At 28.8% G+C, this 18,802-nt stretch overlaps 2 pseudogenes; both read left to right on the top strand.

The window, feature by feature from the left end:
* Positions 1-11,533: 11,533 nt before the first annotated feature.
* Positions 11,534-12,764, top strand: LOC140859127 (uncharacterized; annotated as a pseudogene).
* Positions 12,765-13,013: 249 nt separating this feature from the next.
* On the top strand, positions 13,014-14,064 carry LOC140859162 (uncharacterized; annotated as a pseudogene).
* Positions 14,065-18,802: the final 4,738 nt, after the last annotated feature.

The raw sequence follows: 18,802 nt of genomic DNA, 5'->3' as shown, positions 1-18,802 counted from the left end.
TGTGGCCAATGAGAAAAAGGAGTGGGTGGTGATTTTCTCGCTGCTTTTGTGCATGCGTGCGCACATGAAGGTGTATGGAGAGGTAGTTTCTTGATATTTCTTGATTAGTTAGGATACCTATTTAGATACGAATAAAGTCTAACTAATTTAAATTGATTCTTATCAGATGTTGGTGTGAGAATCTAGAAAAATTTATGTGACAAAATTATAAAAGAGGTTTTGGTTTTAGCATGGAAAAAACATGCATGTGTTTTATGCGCCAACTACCTTGCCGTCCCCTTCTTCCTTCACGCCAACCACCTTGTCCTCTTCTTTCCATGCCCCTATTCCACATCAGATAGAGATCTGAGAGAGATTCTTTAAGAGAGAGAAAGAAAATCAAAAAAAAATTTTGATTTTTTTTTTTATGGTTAGGATCAATCCCTAGGATCCTATATAGGGCTGCTTCAAGTGATATCAAGTAAAGTGGTTTGATTCAAACCAAAAAATGAAGCCTGTAAGGGAGCTAGCACCTGGAAGGGTTTCAGAGTTCTGATTGAGACATCTTGTGTGGACACTAGCAGAGGTTGGATACTTATGCGGCTACATCAGAAATTTCAGACATCCATAGGATCCGATCCGAGGAAGGAGGAGAGAAAAGCAATCAGGTATAATTTTTTTTCTTCCTATTTTGATTTCAGATCTGATTTATAAATTTATTTATGTATGTTAGATAATCCTAGAGTTGATTATAATTTAGAATCAGCAAGCTTAGATCAAATTAAAAATTTTAAAATCTACTTCTATTATGGTTACTGTAACTGTAACGATCTATGCATGCGAATCAATCTATTTTCTAATAGATGCTCCAGACTTAAAGTGGATGAGTGATATTATTTAGTAAAAGCTAAACTTTTCTCACATCATATCATTATTAATTTTGATATTATTTGGCTTAAAAGATTAATTTTTATGGTACTTAAGATGTTTCAATGTATTGCTTGCAACTAGTATTTGCATTCTTAATCCTATATATCATTTTGAATGGTTATTATAAGCTTATATTTTTCCCATAAAATAAGGATACTTCTTTGCCCCTTGTATCATACCATTCTCATTGAAAATTATTGTGAAAGTTGAATCATAATAAGCATTTGTCTATATAAAAATTTGCACACTATACTGATCATTAATCTTGTAAGAAAAACTACATCAAAATTAGCTTAATTTGTGTATAAATCTTATGAAACAAATTTTGACACTCCTACAAGATATCTAAATATTGAAATCGCTCAAAATTGCATGAGCTAAGAATTTCAAGACAAGACACTTATTCACAAAAGATCTTGTGATTAGCATTATTGTTTTGCATAATTGTATCATAGATTGATCTTTAGAATTTAAAAATGTCCTAATTGAACCTTTTTAAAGCCTTTATCTAGTTTCCTCCTAACTTGATCCTATTTACTTAGATTGATTATAAAACCCCAATTGATTAATTTTGATCCCCTAAATTGATTTAAATATCATTCTTAATCTTTGATTTGATTACCCATTGATCTCTATTTAATTTGAATAATTTTTTCTTGATTTGAAACTTCTTAAACTATTTTCTATATCGAGGAGTTGACTCTTGAAACCAAAAAGTCTACCCCTATGTCTGAGATGGATCTCTTAATTGAAATTATTCTAAAACTCTATCATTCTATTTTCATTTTTTTTGAGCCATAATCCCTTTCAAAACCCTATTCCCATCAAAATTGAATGTTCCCTCTTATTTCTATCCAATTCTTTTGGTTTTTGTTCTCTAATGGCACCCTGGAAGCAATTCATCTAAAGGAAGAGGAAGTTCCATGCAAAAATTCAAGAATTTAATTAGGCTTCTCCAAGTAGCACTCGAGTGCAAGAAAGAAAGACCAAGCATCGAAATGACTAGAAGTCTAGTTTTCAAGTAAGAGTTATGCAGATTGAGATAGATGTTAGCACATGCCATGTGTACAGACGATAGGAGCACCTCAGATTCTCTTAAGCAATGACATACTTAAAATTTATATAGGATTGAGATGATGTCGAGGGTATCAAGGATATCAATGCTAGCTAGCTGAGTATGGAGATACAACTACGACATCACATGATTAGTAGGATTTTCTTCATGGTTATATATCACATTTTTTAGAAGATTCTATTTTATATATCAGCACTCATGCTACAGCAGATATCAAGATTGAAGAGCCAGCAATATTGTTGACCCTATGATTGATTTTTATAATTAAAAATATTAAGTAAAAATATTACTAATTATGTATTTCAAGATTGAATGTAGGGTTTCTCAAATGCTTACATTAAAAAAATTATCTTTGAAAGAAATTCTCTCAAGATGTCAAGCCAAAGTACTTAAAAGAAGAAATTTTCGCAAGTTTGGATGGCTCATTTTGAAGAAAATAAAGTTGAACGAAGTCAATATCATTTGTGATGCATTTGGGATAAGAAAGATTAAATTTGGAAAGTGATTCTAATGAGAAAACTCAAGTTCAGATCTTTGAGTCGACTCATGTGGTAAAGGAGTCGACTCTAGCACATTTTGGCATAGGCACAGTTCTAGCACGCAAATAAGTCGACTCATTTCTGAAATGAGCTGACTCCATTCGCAGAGCAGAAAGTTGAATTCTATATGTATGAGATCGAGCTGACTCAAAATAAAAATTGAGTCAACTCTAAATGAAAATCAAGTCGACTCTAAATGAAAATTGAGTCGACTCGTGGTCTGGGACTGCACGAACGACTAGTTTTTTTGTACTTCTTCAATAGTTAGTTTTTGCTTCTAACGACTATTTTAACCCTTCCAACGGTTAGAACTCCTTCTCTAGCTATCTCTAACAGTATTTAAGGCTAGAGAGATATTTGAAAAATGAGAAAAAAAAGAAGTTTAAAGAGAAATCATTTAAGATTTGAGTGAACTTCATTACATATCAAAAAGAGAGAAAAAGAGAGGAACTAAGCTTTGATTTTAGAGAGCCTCAAGAAATATCTTTTCCAACATCTAGCAAATCTTCTCAAGCTTCAAAGAAGAAAGACAAAGCTTCAAAAGATCAATCATTCAGCTCCTTCTCCATGCTTCAAAAGAGTTTTTATTTTTTATTTCTTTTGTGCTAAAATTATATCTTATATTTTGATTTCTTTATAAGTTTTTTTGAAAAAAAGAAACTTAGGAATTAGGCCTGTCGAAGCTTAGAATTGGACTTGTTAGATTTTAGTTGGTGAGTTCAAAAAATCAACTGAGTTGATAGGAAGCTGAAAAATTATCGATGTAAGATTTTAATTGATGATCGTAGAAATCAATTGAATTTATTTATGAGCTCAAAAAAATAGATACACTATAATCAGACTAATTATAGTAAAATTCTCAAGAGAGCTTGGAGAGTGGACATAAGTGTAGGATTGCACCGAACCACTATAAAATCCTTTGTCTTTATGGTGTGCTTATTGTGTTTGCTTTACATTCTTACTTTGCTTTAGTTATTTCAATTTCATTGCAACACTATTGCATATATTTCATAATCACTTAAGTTAGTTTAAATTATTGCACATATATGCTTAAGGTCTAATTTGATTAAAATTTTTGAAGCACTACAATAAAATAGGATATTAGTGACGAAAAAAATTTATCACTAATAATCAATTTTATCACTAATAGTTATTAGTGATAAAATTTTTATCACTAATATTTAGTCATAAATAATCACGTCATTGATAATTTTTTACGATAAAAAAAATTTTCATCGCAAATAATAGATATTATCGATGAAAAATTTTATCATTAAAAAAATATTTTTTTAAAATTATTTACGATGAAAAATTTTAGTCATAAAAAATAATTTATGATGAATATTATGTTACTAAAAAAAATAATTATTTAAATAAATTTTATTCATCTCTATTAATTTAATTAAAAATTTTTATAAAAATTAAATTTAAAAAATATTAGCAACTTAAATTTTTCATCATAAATATCATAATTTTTGACATAAATTTTTATCACTAATAAATATTAAATTAATATAATGAAAATATTTTTATTGCATTAATTTAATTAAATTTTTTATAAAAATTAAATTAAAAAAAATTAGTGACATAAATTTTTCATCATAAATATGATTATTTACGATGAAATATTTTATCACTATTAATTTAATTAAAAATTTTTATAAAAGTTAAATTTAAAAAAATATTAGCAACATAAATTTTTCATCATAAATATAATTATTTATGAAAAATATTTTATCCTATTAATATAATTAAAATTTTTTAAAAAATCAAATTTGAAAAAATATTAGCAACATAAATTTACATCACAAATATTGCAATTTTTTATGTAAATTTTTATTGATAATAAATTTTTAATTTTTTATGATAAAATATTTTTATTATTATTAATTTAATATAAAATTTTAATATTTTTAAATTTATTAAAAAAATTTATTTACGATCAATTTTTCATCATTAATATTTTTTGATGACAATATTTTGTTGGAATAATTCATCATTAATAATTTATAGATATTTTTAAAAATAATTTATGAATGTATATAATAAATTTATATTTATAATATTTTTATAAATTAAAAATAAAAAATAAAAATAAAAAAATTATATAATAAATTCATAAATAAATTTTATCATTTTTTATATAAAATTAAAATTATAAAGGTCTAAAATAAAAATAAAAATCTATACAAATAGGCCGTCAAGTGTCGGTATCTAAAAGGAGAATGGGCTGGAGAAAAGAGTATTCGAATGAGCTCAGACTGGCCTACTGCTGTCTCATCAGCTGCATCATCTGCTCCATTTGTGCTATCTACTCCATCATCTGGATTTGAAGTCACTGGTACTCATCAATCGTGCAATCAACTCATCAGCTCACTGCTTAGTCTGTCTCTGCACCTCCGCCAACAAACATCACAGGCACATGGATGTCAACCCTGGACGAGCATGAGGATGAGGGAGCAATGATCCCATGCCCTAAATCTCTAACATAATAGAATCTTATACTAGCACCTAATCACAGATGTCATCATCTATAGGTGCGATCGAGCCCTAGAGGTAGGCTGGGATCTGATGTCAATCATACGGTCCTAAAATTAAAGTTATAGCTATTTTATTATTCAAATTATAACTGATAGTAAACTATTTATGATGAAAATTATTTTTATCATAAATATTTTATTATTGATGAAGAATTTATTTTTTTATCATAAATATAATTATTGATGATGAAAATTATTTTTATCGTAAATAATTTCATCATAAAATATTCTTTTCTTGTAGTGAAGAATCCAATTCACCCTCCCTTCTTGGGTTGATATCTTTGGGCAACAAGTGATATCAAAGTGGATGCTCTATTATTAATTGTTGACCTAACAGTCTTAGAGTAAAAGATCATGGCAACCCCGATTGGATCCTCATTTATCGAAGGACAATCAACCTCGAGACCATAACTATTTAATGGCACCAATTACATATATTAGAAAGTTAAAATAAAAATCTTTATACAAAATTTAGATTATGATATGTGGAGAATTACAACTAGAGGACTACACATACCCACAATTGAAGTAAATAGAATGCTCCTTCCTAAGTTCAAAAAAAAATGGGATGTAAATGATAAAAAGATAGCTCAATTAAATGCTAAAGCCACCAATATATTTTATTGTTCATTAAATATACATGAATTTAATAGAATATCAACTTGTACATCAGTTAAAGTGATTTGGGATGAATTAAAAATTACTCATGAGGGAACAAGCCAAGTTAAGGAGTCTAAAATTAATTTGTTTGTTAATAAGTATGAAATGTTTAAAATGAAATAATATGAGTCGATTTTTGATATGTTTATCAGATTTACGGATATAATAAATGCTTTAAATGGTCTTAACAAAATCTATACTAATCATAAACTTATTTACAAGGTTTTAAGATCTTTGTCAAAGGAATAAAAAGCCAAATAATAGTCATACAAGAAGCGAAAGACCTCACCAAGCTGTCCTTAGAAGAGTTGATAGGTTCACTCATAACTCATGATTTGAACAAGGCCCAAAAGGAGGAAGAAGAAGAGCCAATGAAGAAAAAGATCATTGCCTTCAATTCTACTGCATATTATGAGGAAAGTGATAAGTCGGAGGAAGAAAAGATGAAGAACAGAGTGAAGATGATGAGGATATGGCATCACTCATAAGAAAATTAAGAAGTTCCTCATAAAGAGAATATGAAGAAGAAATAAAATGAATTAAAAAAAAAAGAAGAGTGTCACATACTCCAATTGCAACAAGAGGGATACTACAAGCCGAATTATCCTTTACTCAAAAAGTATCCCAAAAGAACCAAGAAAAGAGCAATACTAGGTATTTGAGAAGATAGTGATACTTCAAGCTCAGATGAGGAAGAGAAGGTGGCAAATCTTTGCCTCATAGCATTGAGGATGAGATAAATTTAAAAATTTTCTCAATTTATATTTGATAAATTTTTGATGCTTTAATGGCTTAATGGATGAATTCAAAAAGGTAGGACTGAAAAATAAAGAATTGAAGAAATCAAATCTTCTTTTGACTAATGAAAAGAGCAAATTATTAATTGAAAAAAAAAGATTTGTTGAAAGAAAAGAATACTTTGACTAAAGATAAAGAAGTACTTCTTAATTCTAAAAATCTTTAGTTAAAGAAAATGATAAGCTAAATAAAAATTAAAAAATCAAAACTTTACGTTGAAAAAAAAATTACTAAAAGAAAAGAAATCTCTTTTGAACGATAATGTGAAATTAAGAAAAGAGATTGAAAACTTGAAGTCTATGCTTAAAAAATTTGCAATTGGATCTCAAAAGTTTCAAGCAATTTTGAATAATCAAAAGGCTACTTTTAATAAAGCTGGAATTAATTACAATCCATTAAGAAGATGGAATTTTGTAAGAAATATGTTTACAAGAGCTTCATCTAAAAATCATTCTATGGTTTGCTTAAAATGTAACAAAATTAGCCACAAAATTTCTGAATATGATATTAAAAGAATTGGCTAAACTTTAATCAAACAAATTTGGATTCCAAAAGAAACTATATGCTCTAACCCCCATGACCCAAGATGGTTTGGGTATCAAAGTTTAGTAAATGATTTTACAGATGTATCAAGGATCCAATGGAATGAAAAGAAAAATTTTTTATGGATGGATATCTTGAAAATGAAATTAGATGGGTGATGTTGTTTAGTAAAAGCTAAACTTTTCTCATATCATACTATATTATTTGCTGAATATATGCTGATTAATTAGTTGATTTTGATGATTTATTAATACTTACAATGATTGTGATCTAAATGTTAAATATATAGATCTTATACAAAATTCATAAATTAACTTGCTCTCCTCTATACATCGATCATACTTAAATTGATATGAGCTTAAATTATTTTTAAATTTAGCATAACTTTTAGCTTCCCCATATCACTTTATTTCTTGAATACTTAAATTGAAACAAGCATGATTGTACATGGATCTATTTGATTGCAAAAATGATAAATTGAACTAAATTTTGATATTTTCTCATAAAATGCTTAATTATTGAAATTCTCTTAAAAATTACATGAATTAAGCATTTGAAGATAAGAAATTCTGTTCATAAAAGATCATGTGATTAATGCTTGATGATTTGCATTGGATTTTAGTTTGAATCTTAAATAGTTGAAAATCTCCTAGTTAAACCTAATCCTTAGAGCCATCATCTAGTTTCTACTTGATCTCGTTTGATTTGACTGATTATCATCTCTCCCAATGATTGATTCTTGATCTCCAAATCAATTTGAATGTCTCTCTTGAATATTGATTTGATTATCTATTGATCCCTCTTCAATTTGAGTCATCATTCTTGAATCAAAACTTTTTGGACTATTTTTTTTTATATTGAGGATTCGATTCTTGGATCTAGGTAGTCAACTTATGATGCTAGGATTCTTTTTTAGTGCATTAGTATCCCTAGCAATCCATCTTTTAATATAGATAGCTCTTATGCATTTTGAATATACTGATGTATTGTAATTATATTTTGATAAATCTATAAAAACTTATTTTTTTTAATTGAGTATATTTAATGATACTTATATTTATGTATATCTATTTGATTGAAATTATGTATTGTTTATAAAATTAAGGGGGAGTAAAACACTCTAAAATGAATATGCACAATTTGAAAGAGAAAGGGAAGAATCAAGAGAAAATAAATTTTCTAGCATTTATTGTAAAAAATGGAAGAAGAAAATATTATTGAAATATTAAAAAAAATTATTTTAAAACTCAATAAAAATAAAAATTATTGATGATCATTTATACTTTGCTTATCTGATCTATTTGCTCTATTGACTTATTTTTAAAAATCACTATTTATCTCTAAAAGATAATTTATTGATGAATATTTGTGTTCTTGATACTTTAGTTAGATTGATCTTTCAACAATTAATTGGTATCAAGCTCAATTTGAAAATACTCTACATAAACAAATTTAAAAAATAGTTTGTTTGCAAAAGTAAGGAGGAGAAAATATTAAAAAAATTAAAAAATCTAATTTTAAAGATTAAACTCTTGTTAAATGTGCCTAATTTGAAAGAAAAGGAGAAAAAAAGTTTAAAAAAAAATTATCCAGTAATAATTATGAAAAATAGGGAGAGATCATACTTTTTGTGCTTTATCTTGATTTGATTAAAGATTTTGGTTAATTTGTGTTGAGAAAATGAATATTGATCTTAAATTCTCAAACCACTGCATTTTGCTTTTCTCAATTTGAGCTTTCATGTGCTTATTCAATTTGATTTGCATGATGTGATTGTCTAATTATTTTTGATAATTAATTAGAGTTAAATTAAATTTAAAATATTTTTTTACTCTAAAAATGATTTTGATACATACTTTAAATTTTAAAATATATTTAAAATTTAATATAATATAGAATTTTTGATATACCTTAAGAAATCTTCATAAAATTATTTGTATCAAGATAATTTTTGCTTAAGAAATGAATTTAGAAACTTAATTCTCAACTGCTCTAATACTATATGTTAGAGCCATTGATTTGCTCAATATATTTTTGATATATATTTTTTTTGAATTTAAATGATAGATTTTTATTAAGAAAAGAAAAGAATGAATATTGAATAAATGCTATGCTTGATTTTACTGTTCAAATTTTTTAAAAAGTTCTATTCCATTTACAAGCTCAAAGTAATTACTTATTTGTGAAAATCTGATTATAGAGTCAAATTCATTCAAAAAAAAAAAGATAAGAGCTTTTTGGTTTCTGAATTCAAACTAATTTTAAGAAAAAAATATTTTAAACTTATTTTGAATCAAAATAAGTTTCTGATGAACTGATATTTGATATTTGAATATTCATTCAAAAAGGGGAGAGCCATTGATATTTGAATTCAAGCTAATTTATGAAAAAGAAGCAATATTTTAAGCATATTTTGAATCAATAAACAAGTTATTTTTTAAAGGAGAGATGAACTGATTTAAATTGATTTTGATGATATTTTTGATCTTTTTCTTGAGCTTTTTGATATTGTCAAGAAAGAGGAGAGTGATGATGAGTATATGCTTAATTTGCTTGAAAGGCTCTTAATTTGAATGATATGCTTATGTGTTTGTGTGAAATGATCACTTTAGAATGAGTATATGTGTATGTATGAAAGTTGGTATCAAATGTATTAAATCTAAAATTTTTGGATAAATTAAAATATTCATAGAGTGTATGTTCATATGTGTTCATCTCATTACTTCATGATCATATTAGCAAAATGAATTGAAACACATTATATCTTTTATTGAGCATTTACTCCAAGTTTTGTTATCATCAGAAAGGAAGAGATTGTTGATCCTATGATTAATTTTGATGATCACAAAATATTGAGTAAAAATATTACTAATCATGTGTTTCAAGATTGAATGTAGGGTTTCTCAAATGCTCACAATGAAAAAATTATCTTTAGAAGAAATCATCTCAAAATGCCAAGCCAAAGCACTTAAAAAAAGAAACATTCACAAGTTTGGATGGCTCATTATGAAGAAAATAAAGTTGGAAGAAGTCAAGATCATTTAAGATGCATTTAGGATAAGAAAGATCATGTTTGAAAGTGATTCAAATGAGAAAACCCAAGTTCAGACTTTTGAGTCGACTCATGTAGTAAAGAAGTTGACTCTGGCACATTTTGGCATAGGCACATAGGACTCATTTGGTTCGTGAAAAGTGGAGGGGGAATAGCATTTCGAGGGAAGTAGGGAGAAGTCCTCCTATTTGGTTGGAGTTTTAAGATGAGAGAGATAGGAAAAGGCTCTTCCCATTGGAAGATACTTCTCATATTTCATAGGAAGTGAAAACCCACGAGAGAGGTGGGTTTTGGGTCTTCCCATGGGATGAAAATTGATGGCTATCTTGTCTTTCTAAAATTGCCTTTATAAGATCAATAGCTAAAAATCTATAATATATGAATAGATGGTTAAAATGAAATTGAATAGTGATATATAACAAGGTTTTTATTTTCTTCTTCTTGCAAAAATCCTAGGAAGTTTTTAAGAGAGGACGGCTAGCATCTTCACCCAATCTAGCTCTCAAGTAAATCTTCTTCTCTCTTATTCTATTTTCCTAGTATTTTTTTTTTCCTTTGATTTCATGTCTCTCAAGTTGAACCATTGGTGTTCATATGGTGGAAGTATTTTTTATTTTGCTATCTGATTTTTTTTTTTTTGTAGCATATCTCATCTGTTTGATTAGTTTAAAAAGCATCTGACAAATGTTTGTTTCCATTTTGATGCATATGAACACCTATATAATTTAATAATATTATTTAAATAATTATTTATTAATTCACATGAATGCATACACTTCTATTAATATTTGGAATTAAAAAAATATTTTACCCCATTAACCACCATGAACTCAAGTATGAAAGTTGATTTTTTTTATTTATTCCTCCTGTTGTCACGTCAGTCTTCTTTATTAAGGTCTCTGATTTCTCCGTATTCCTCCTATTAACAAGGTTTTTAAGGGCCCTGGTTTGTCACATCGATCCTTTTAAGGGCTCTAGTTTGTTTGCCTTTTTTTTTAATTTATATTAAAGAAACATAAAAATTGTGATCACTAAAATATTTGCTATTAAGATTTCTTAGCTATATACTTTTAGCTCCTTAATATGGTGAGTCTCACTTATTAATGAATTATATTTAGAAAATATTTTAAAATATTTACTATTTTGATTTATCCTATGATTGTCCTAAATGCACTTCTAAAAATTATTTAATTGATTTTTGTCCCATGATTGTCTGTTGTTTGCTTATGGTAGTTATGGCTCGTTTACTTGTGTCTTAAAAAAAGAAGATGATAATTAGCATTTTGGTGATATACATAGAGATGATGTTGATGATAATGCCAATGAAGGTCATGGTTCTTGAAACCTTTGCATGGTTGAATATTAGAATTTTGAGAGAAATAGTGATGTTTTTGATAGAACACCTGACGAGAGGGTGATGAATAGAATAGCTACTCTCAGGCTTATAATAATAGAGAGTGATTAAGTTTGTATCAATCAACTTAGAATGGATAGGAGGGTATTTTGAAAACTTTATGAAATGCTTAAATCGATTGGCAAATTAGAGGAGAATAGAAATGTTCAAGTGGAAGAAATGGTTGTGATATTCCTTCATATCCTAAGCCATCACTTAAAAAATAGAGTTATGCAATTGTACTTTCATAGATCGGGTGAAACAGTAAGTAGGCATTTTTAATGCTATCCAGAATGCTATTTTGAGACTTTATACACACTTGCTAAAGAAGCCCGAGCCTATCATAGAAACATCAATAGATAAGAAATGGAGGTGGTTCAAGCTGAGTTAATATATATTATAGTTTATAAGCACTATTTTCATTTATTAAACCATTAAATACTCACTATTATGTTTGTATTTGTACTATAGAATTGTCTAGGTGCATTGGATGGTACTCATATTAGAGTATGAGTTTGAGAGAAAGATAAACCTAGATATCGATCGAGAAAGAATGAGATTTCTACAAATGTACTTAGTGTGTGCTCACAAGATGTGTAATTTATTTACATCTTATCTGGATGGAAGGGGTCACCACATGATAATAGGGTCCTCAGGGATGCCATTTCTCATAGAAAAGATTAAAAGTCCCACAAGATAATTTTAAGTCCTTTATTACTACTATACTTTTCTTGCATGATTAGGATTGATAATTTTTTCTCATTTTACTTTTTTGCTTGCTTTTGAATAAATAAGTTATTACTACTTGTGCAATGTTGGATACATAAATCCTGAGGGTTTCTTAACTCTATGTAAAAGTCAAAGATATCACCTCAATGAGTGGAGACAAGGTCATCAACCCACTACACCTGAGAAGCTCTATAATATGAGGCACTCAAAGGCTAGGAATATAATTGAGGGATATTTCAGTCTACTAAAACAAAGATGGACAATCTTAAAGAGCCATACTTGGTATCCTATTAAGACAATGCGTAAGATCAATTTTGTATATTGCTTACCGCACAACTATATTAGAAGAGAGATGCCTGTAGATCCTATTGAGGCTATGTACAATGAAGAGGAGCGATCTCATGGCAGTTTTCCATATGAGCATGGTGTATATATCGAGCATATTGAGTCATCTGCATCTTAAAATACATTCAGGGCTAATCTTACAACCCAAATATTTGTAGAGTGGCAACAAAATAGAATTTGAAGAAACAATTGTCATCATTGTTGCGTTTAATATTTAGGGCTCTTAAATTTTGTATGAACATTATATGTTATGTTATCATCCCTTTTTAATATTTTTCTTGCTATGTTATAATACTTGTTGTGTTATGTTATAATCCTGTGTTATGTCAAATCTTTATTTAATAGCTCTTTTATACTCATTCATGCAATACAACCTAATATGGTAAATGGTGATTATATAATTATAACATATGAGATTGTAAATGTAGATATGAGCACCTCAATAGCAGGAGAAATATAACAGGAAATAAGAGGACAAAGTGCATAAGAAAATGGGGTTCTGTAGATGATGCCAAGCTAGTTGAGTCATTAGTTGAGTTGGTAACCCAAGAAAGTTAGAGGGCTGACAATGAGACTTTTAGGAGTGGGTATTTGCAACAATTGGAAAGGCTAATGAAAGATAAGCTTTCTGGGTGTGGATTGAAAGCAACACCCATATTGAGTCTCAGTTCAAACTTTTGAAGAAGTAGTACCATGCTATCGTAGAGATGTTGGGACCTAACTATAGTGGATTTGGGTAGGGATGACATCAACAAGTGCGTGACTTGTGAGGAGGATACCTTCAAGGAATGGGTTAAGGTAAATTGGCATTATAAAGTTGTTCATATTTTATTGAAAAACTTTTCTTACTTACTACGTTGCCCCTCTTTTTTTAATGCAGGGTCACCCAAATGCTCACGGTATGAGGAACAAGCCTTTCCTTTATTTTGAGGATTTGACTAATGTCTTTGGAAGGATCGTGCTACTGGAATGGAAGCTGAAGCACCTGCAGATGCTGTTGAAAAATAGAGATTGAGGAGCAATAGTTTCCCACACACCACTAGCTATCAATGAGAGCCAAGAAGAGGAAAGCAATTATGCTAGTCAGAGTTTTATGATGTATACTCCACAAATGACTGCTAATACTGAAGCTGTAGGTCCAAGTCGGCCAACCAAAACTAAGAAAGCTAGGCATGAGACAATTGAGGTAGTGAGAGAGCTTATATGTGAGATGACTAAAGTAAGAAACTTGATGCAACTGCTCGAGACCATATTGGCAAATTGGCTTCATATTTAAATATGATCTAGGCTGTAGATAGAAGAATGATAGTGGTATCCGAGATGATGAAGGTACAGGATTTTCTCAAGCTGAGATTCTTAGGGTGGGTAAAAAAATTGCCATGGATCCACTGGAGACTGATTACTTTTTTAGTCTTCTAGAGGATTATAGACAGGCATATGTTCTAACCTTTTGGTTGCCTGACTTTCAAAGTGGAATGTAGCTTAGTTATTGTGGGCCTTGTGTATCCGTTTTGAATATTATATATTGGGTACCTTTTTGGTGTAGGCCTTATTGATAATAGTGTATGTAAACACTGCTTTTGGATCAACTATAAGTTTATATTTTGGATGCTAATTTTTGTTTCTTGTTTCACATAATGCAAGCTGGTTACTTTTATGGATTTAGATGGTTATTTATATGGATAATAATTATTGCAGCAAAATGATCTATTGGCCGAAATTGATCTGTTTCAACTGAAATGGATAGGTTTTTGCTAAAACAGTCAAGTTTTACCAAAAACTCATAGCCATATTTGAAAGTAGCATTGGTATGTGGATGTAGCAGATTATTATAGACTTGATGTCTCTTGGACTTTTGTTTCAAATATTATAATTTGGTTGGTGTTAGTGAATTTTTTATCTAGAATGTTTATATTTACCTCTTATCTCATCAGCCTAGATGGACCAAATGACAAACAACTTGAAACCAACATATCTTAGTATAGCTATTGGTACATGAACAAAATAATAAAATAGTAATAGTTTGGTATATTGGACTTTTGCAATCAAAGAGTATTTTGATCATTTACATACTGGTACGCATATCAATCAGTAAATATCTTGTGTTATAATATGCTAACAACCAACAGCTTTAAGGATGGTTTTAGCAATTAGATTAATAAAATGAAAAGACTATATAAAATAAGATGAAAAGATTGATTTTCTTAAGATAAATACTATGATTGTATTTAAACAACTAGTTAGACTAGAAATCTATGCATAGCTACAAGATCAATTATTATAAATTAAAAATAATAACGATGATAATAATTTTGTAAATATATGATTAAGGAGCATATAAATTCTCAAAAATACTATTTAAATATTATCTTTATAAGTATTAATATAATTTTATATAAATATTATCTTAATATTTATATTAATATAATAATATAATATTTATAATATATTAATACTAATTTAATATTTTTATTAATGTTAATATAGCATATATATATTAATATTCATATTAATATAATACTATATTTAATTATATTATATCTATTTTAATAATATTAAGATATTAGTATTATATAAATATAATATTAATACATATATTAGTATTATATTAATATAATAAATTATTATTATATAAATATTATAATATATTAATATTATATTTATATGAATATAAATATAATATTATTATTTATATATAGTTTAGAACAAAAATATATAGTCTTATATTTATTAAGGTATGTTATAAATTTTTTCAGGAAGATGGATGTTCAACCAAACATAAGCCACTATGGAATAAGTCACTTCCCATAGCCAACCAAACATGTCAAAATTATATTTCTGAAAGATAATTTTGTGAAAAGTTAGTTTCCAAGAAGTAACTTTTAAAAAAATTTTTTTTCATGAACCAAATGAATCCATAGTTCTAGTATGCAGACAAGTCGACTCATTTCTGAGATGAGCCAATTCTATTCGTAAGATAAAAAATTAAATTTTGCATGTCTAAGATCAAACTGAATCAAAATAAAAATCAAATCGACTCAAAAATTTAGTCAACTCAAATAAAAATCGAGTCGACTCATAGCCTGAGACTACACAATGGCTAGTTTTTTTGTACTTCTCTACAGTTAGTTTTTGCTTCTAACCACTATTTTGGCCTTTCCAATGCTAGAACTCCTTCTCCAGCCATCTCCAAGAGTATTTAAGCTACAGAAATATTTGAAAAAGGAGAAAAAAAAAGGAGTTTAAAGAAAAATCATTTAAGATTTGAGTGAACTTCGTTGCATATCAAAAAGAGAGAACTAAGCATTGATTTCAGAGGGCCTTCAAGAGATATCTTCTCCAACATCTAGCACATCCTCTCAAACTTTAAAGAAGAGAAGACAAAGCTTCAAAAGATCAATCATTCAGCTCCTTCATGCTTCAAAAGAGTTTTTATTTTTTATTTTTTATGCTGAAATTGTATCTTATATTTTGATTTCTTTATAAATTTTTTGGAGAAAAAAACTTGGGGATTAGATCCATCCAAGTCTGAATTAGACTTATAAGATTTTAGTTAGTGAGTCTGAAAAATCAACTGGATTGATAGTGAGCCAGAAAACTATCGGGTAAAGTTTTGATTGGTGATCCCAAAAAATCAATGGGATTTGTTTATGAGTTTGAAAAAATAAATGCACTATAATCAGACTAATTATAGTAAATTTTTTAAGAAAAGCTTGGAGAGTGGATGTAGATGTGGGGTTGCACCGAACCACTATAAAATTTTTATCTTTGTGATGTGTTGTTGTCTTACTTTAGTTATTTCAATTCCACTGCAACACTATTGTATACATTTCATAATCACTTAAACTAGCCCAAATTATTGCATATATATGCTTAAGGTCTAATTTGGTTAAAATTTTTGAAGAACCCAATTCACCTTCCCCCCCTTAGGTTGCTACCTCTGGACAACAAGTACAGACAGAGTGTGATATCTCGAATCGAGAATGTGGTGGCCTAAGAAACTTGCATTCGCATTTGGCATTTATTTATATATGTGGTATAGCATTTCATTCATAATATACTGGAGCGTTTGAATCTAATTGATTAGTATTAATGAAGCATAAATCTGTTTGACACTTGAGAAGAAATTGATTAAGAGATTAAATTGATAAAGTGACATTGAAGTTAATCTTGGTGGTTATTGAGCATAGAATGAGTTGGTATTTTGAAGGATGTTTGAGGTAATAAATATAGGATGTGGCAGTTTAGTGGTACACATTATGATCAATAGCAGTTTCTGCCACTTTGCCAACTCAGACAGGGATTGAGTCACCTAAGTCTTAGGTTAGCCACCCAGTCTCAATGAGTCGACTAACCTGTGGCCAAACAGAAAGTTGAGGTTCGAAAAGTCTGTGATGACATGTAGGAGTCGACTTAATTTCATTTGAGTTGACTAAGTTTATGATGAGTCAACTCAGTCTCAGGTGAGTCGACTCAGCTATAGAAAAATAGTGAGATCAGGTGGATCCCAGATGTTTTAAAATTTTGATTTAAAAAAGATTCTAAGGGGATAACTCAGCAGCTTTATATTATAAAGAAAGAAAGCAGTACCTAGCATATGCATTAATTGCTGGTTTTCTTGTGTTTGACAAGTGGTAAGCTGCTCCCTTAATTTATTTAATTCTAAGCCTTAACCATCGGTTCTCCTTTGCCATTGTTGTAGTTCTTTAATTAAAATAGAAGAGAGAGAGAGAGGGGGGGGCCTGGAGGAGGTAATATTCTCAATCAAAAATCAAGAGAAATTCAGCTAGAAAAGGTGATTTTGATTTGAAAGAAGAAGGTTGCTGAAATTGCTAACGATGGAAAAAAAAAAGAAACTTGTGTTGATTGCAGTAGATTTAACCACATGAAGAAAGGATTTTAATCCGTAAACTAGATTTAAATTGAATCTTAAATAATTACTATCAGATTTGATTTTTTAGTGAATCAAATTAGAAATAAAAATTGAATTGAAGGATGAATTACTATTGCCAATTTTACTGAAACCAATCTAAAATATTTAAGCAAATGGGTTGGAATTTGTGTTAGCTGAACTTGAGATAAATTATGAAAAAAAATATAGTTGAATTATTGAAAATTCTTAAGTTTATGTTGAGGTTTAGCTAATCTTAAACTAGGACAACAGAATAGAATAAAAGTAAAACTTAGAAAGGCTAAAGAATAAGCATAAAAGCAAAGCATGCATTCTCATATTTATGTATCATGTAAGTATTGCATTAATAAGTATGTACCAACTTTATAGGAGAGAAGAAGGCTCAAGGAGTGCTTTGGATGAATCAAGCACCAAGGTGGTGTAGTAGCTATCAAGAGGTGAGTAGTTTCCTATCTAACTTTGATGGTTTCTTCATTGTATTTTGCTATAAAAAAAGATTAGTTTACAGTTTATATATGCATATACAAGCATGGAAATAGGAAGTATTTTTTTTTTTTGAAATGTTGTTAAAGAATATGAATGTGTATGTGTATGTATAACCGATTTGGATAGCATAGTATTTTAGTTTGAAAATATTTTAAATCAGCTTATCAGCCTTTGAAAATCTATTGAGCTTCATTTAAAAAGGCTACCAATAGGAGTGATCAACCTATCAGGTGTGCCACGGCATCAACCTTTTAAATAGCAGAAAAATAGCGGCACCACAAATAGTAGAAAGACAACATAAATTCAGCATGTCCGATGGGGCTCAGCAGTATCAGTTGCTACGTATCGATTGCCCATGGGAGTGATGTCCTGTGGTATAATCGACAATAGCCCAGCAGTATTATCTCAGTAAAATGATTTATTACATGGTTTTATTCTTATTTAGCATATATAAAAAATAAGTTTTGGAAGTATATCAATATTATTAGTTATATGCTATAATAAGTATTAAAGCTAATTTTTTGTTTCCCCATTGTAGATAGATTATTCATTCACTGGGACTTAGGACTTATTCTCCCTAGCTTCTTTTGTTGTAGACTTGGAGCATTTTAGTCAGGCATAAAAGTAAAGCATCAGCATCTTCATCGAAATTCATATTAAAAGAGGTTGGTCGTGTCATCTAGTGAGAGGAGCATTTTGGTCGTGTTAGCTAGTGAGAAGAATATTTTAGGATGTGTTGTATATTTTGATTCATTCAAACCAAAAAATATTAAAGTATTATATTTTAAACCATATGTATTAAGTTATGGAATGATGAATAA

The sequence above is a fragment of the Elaeis guineensis genome, chromosome 7, assembly GCF_000442705.2.
Source record: "Elaeis guineensis isolate ETL-2024a chromosome 7, EG11, whole genome shotgun sequence".
In the NCBI taxonomy this organism is placed as follows: Eukaryota; Viridiplantae; Streptophyta; class Magnoliopsida; order Arecales; family Arecaceae; genus Elaeis; species Elaeis guineensis.
The sequence above is the reverse complement of the archived record's forward strand: the minus strand, read 5'-3'. Positions and strand labels throughout refer to the sequence as shown.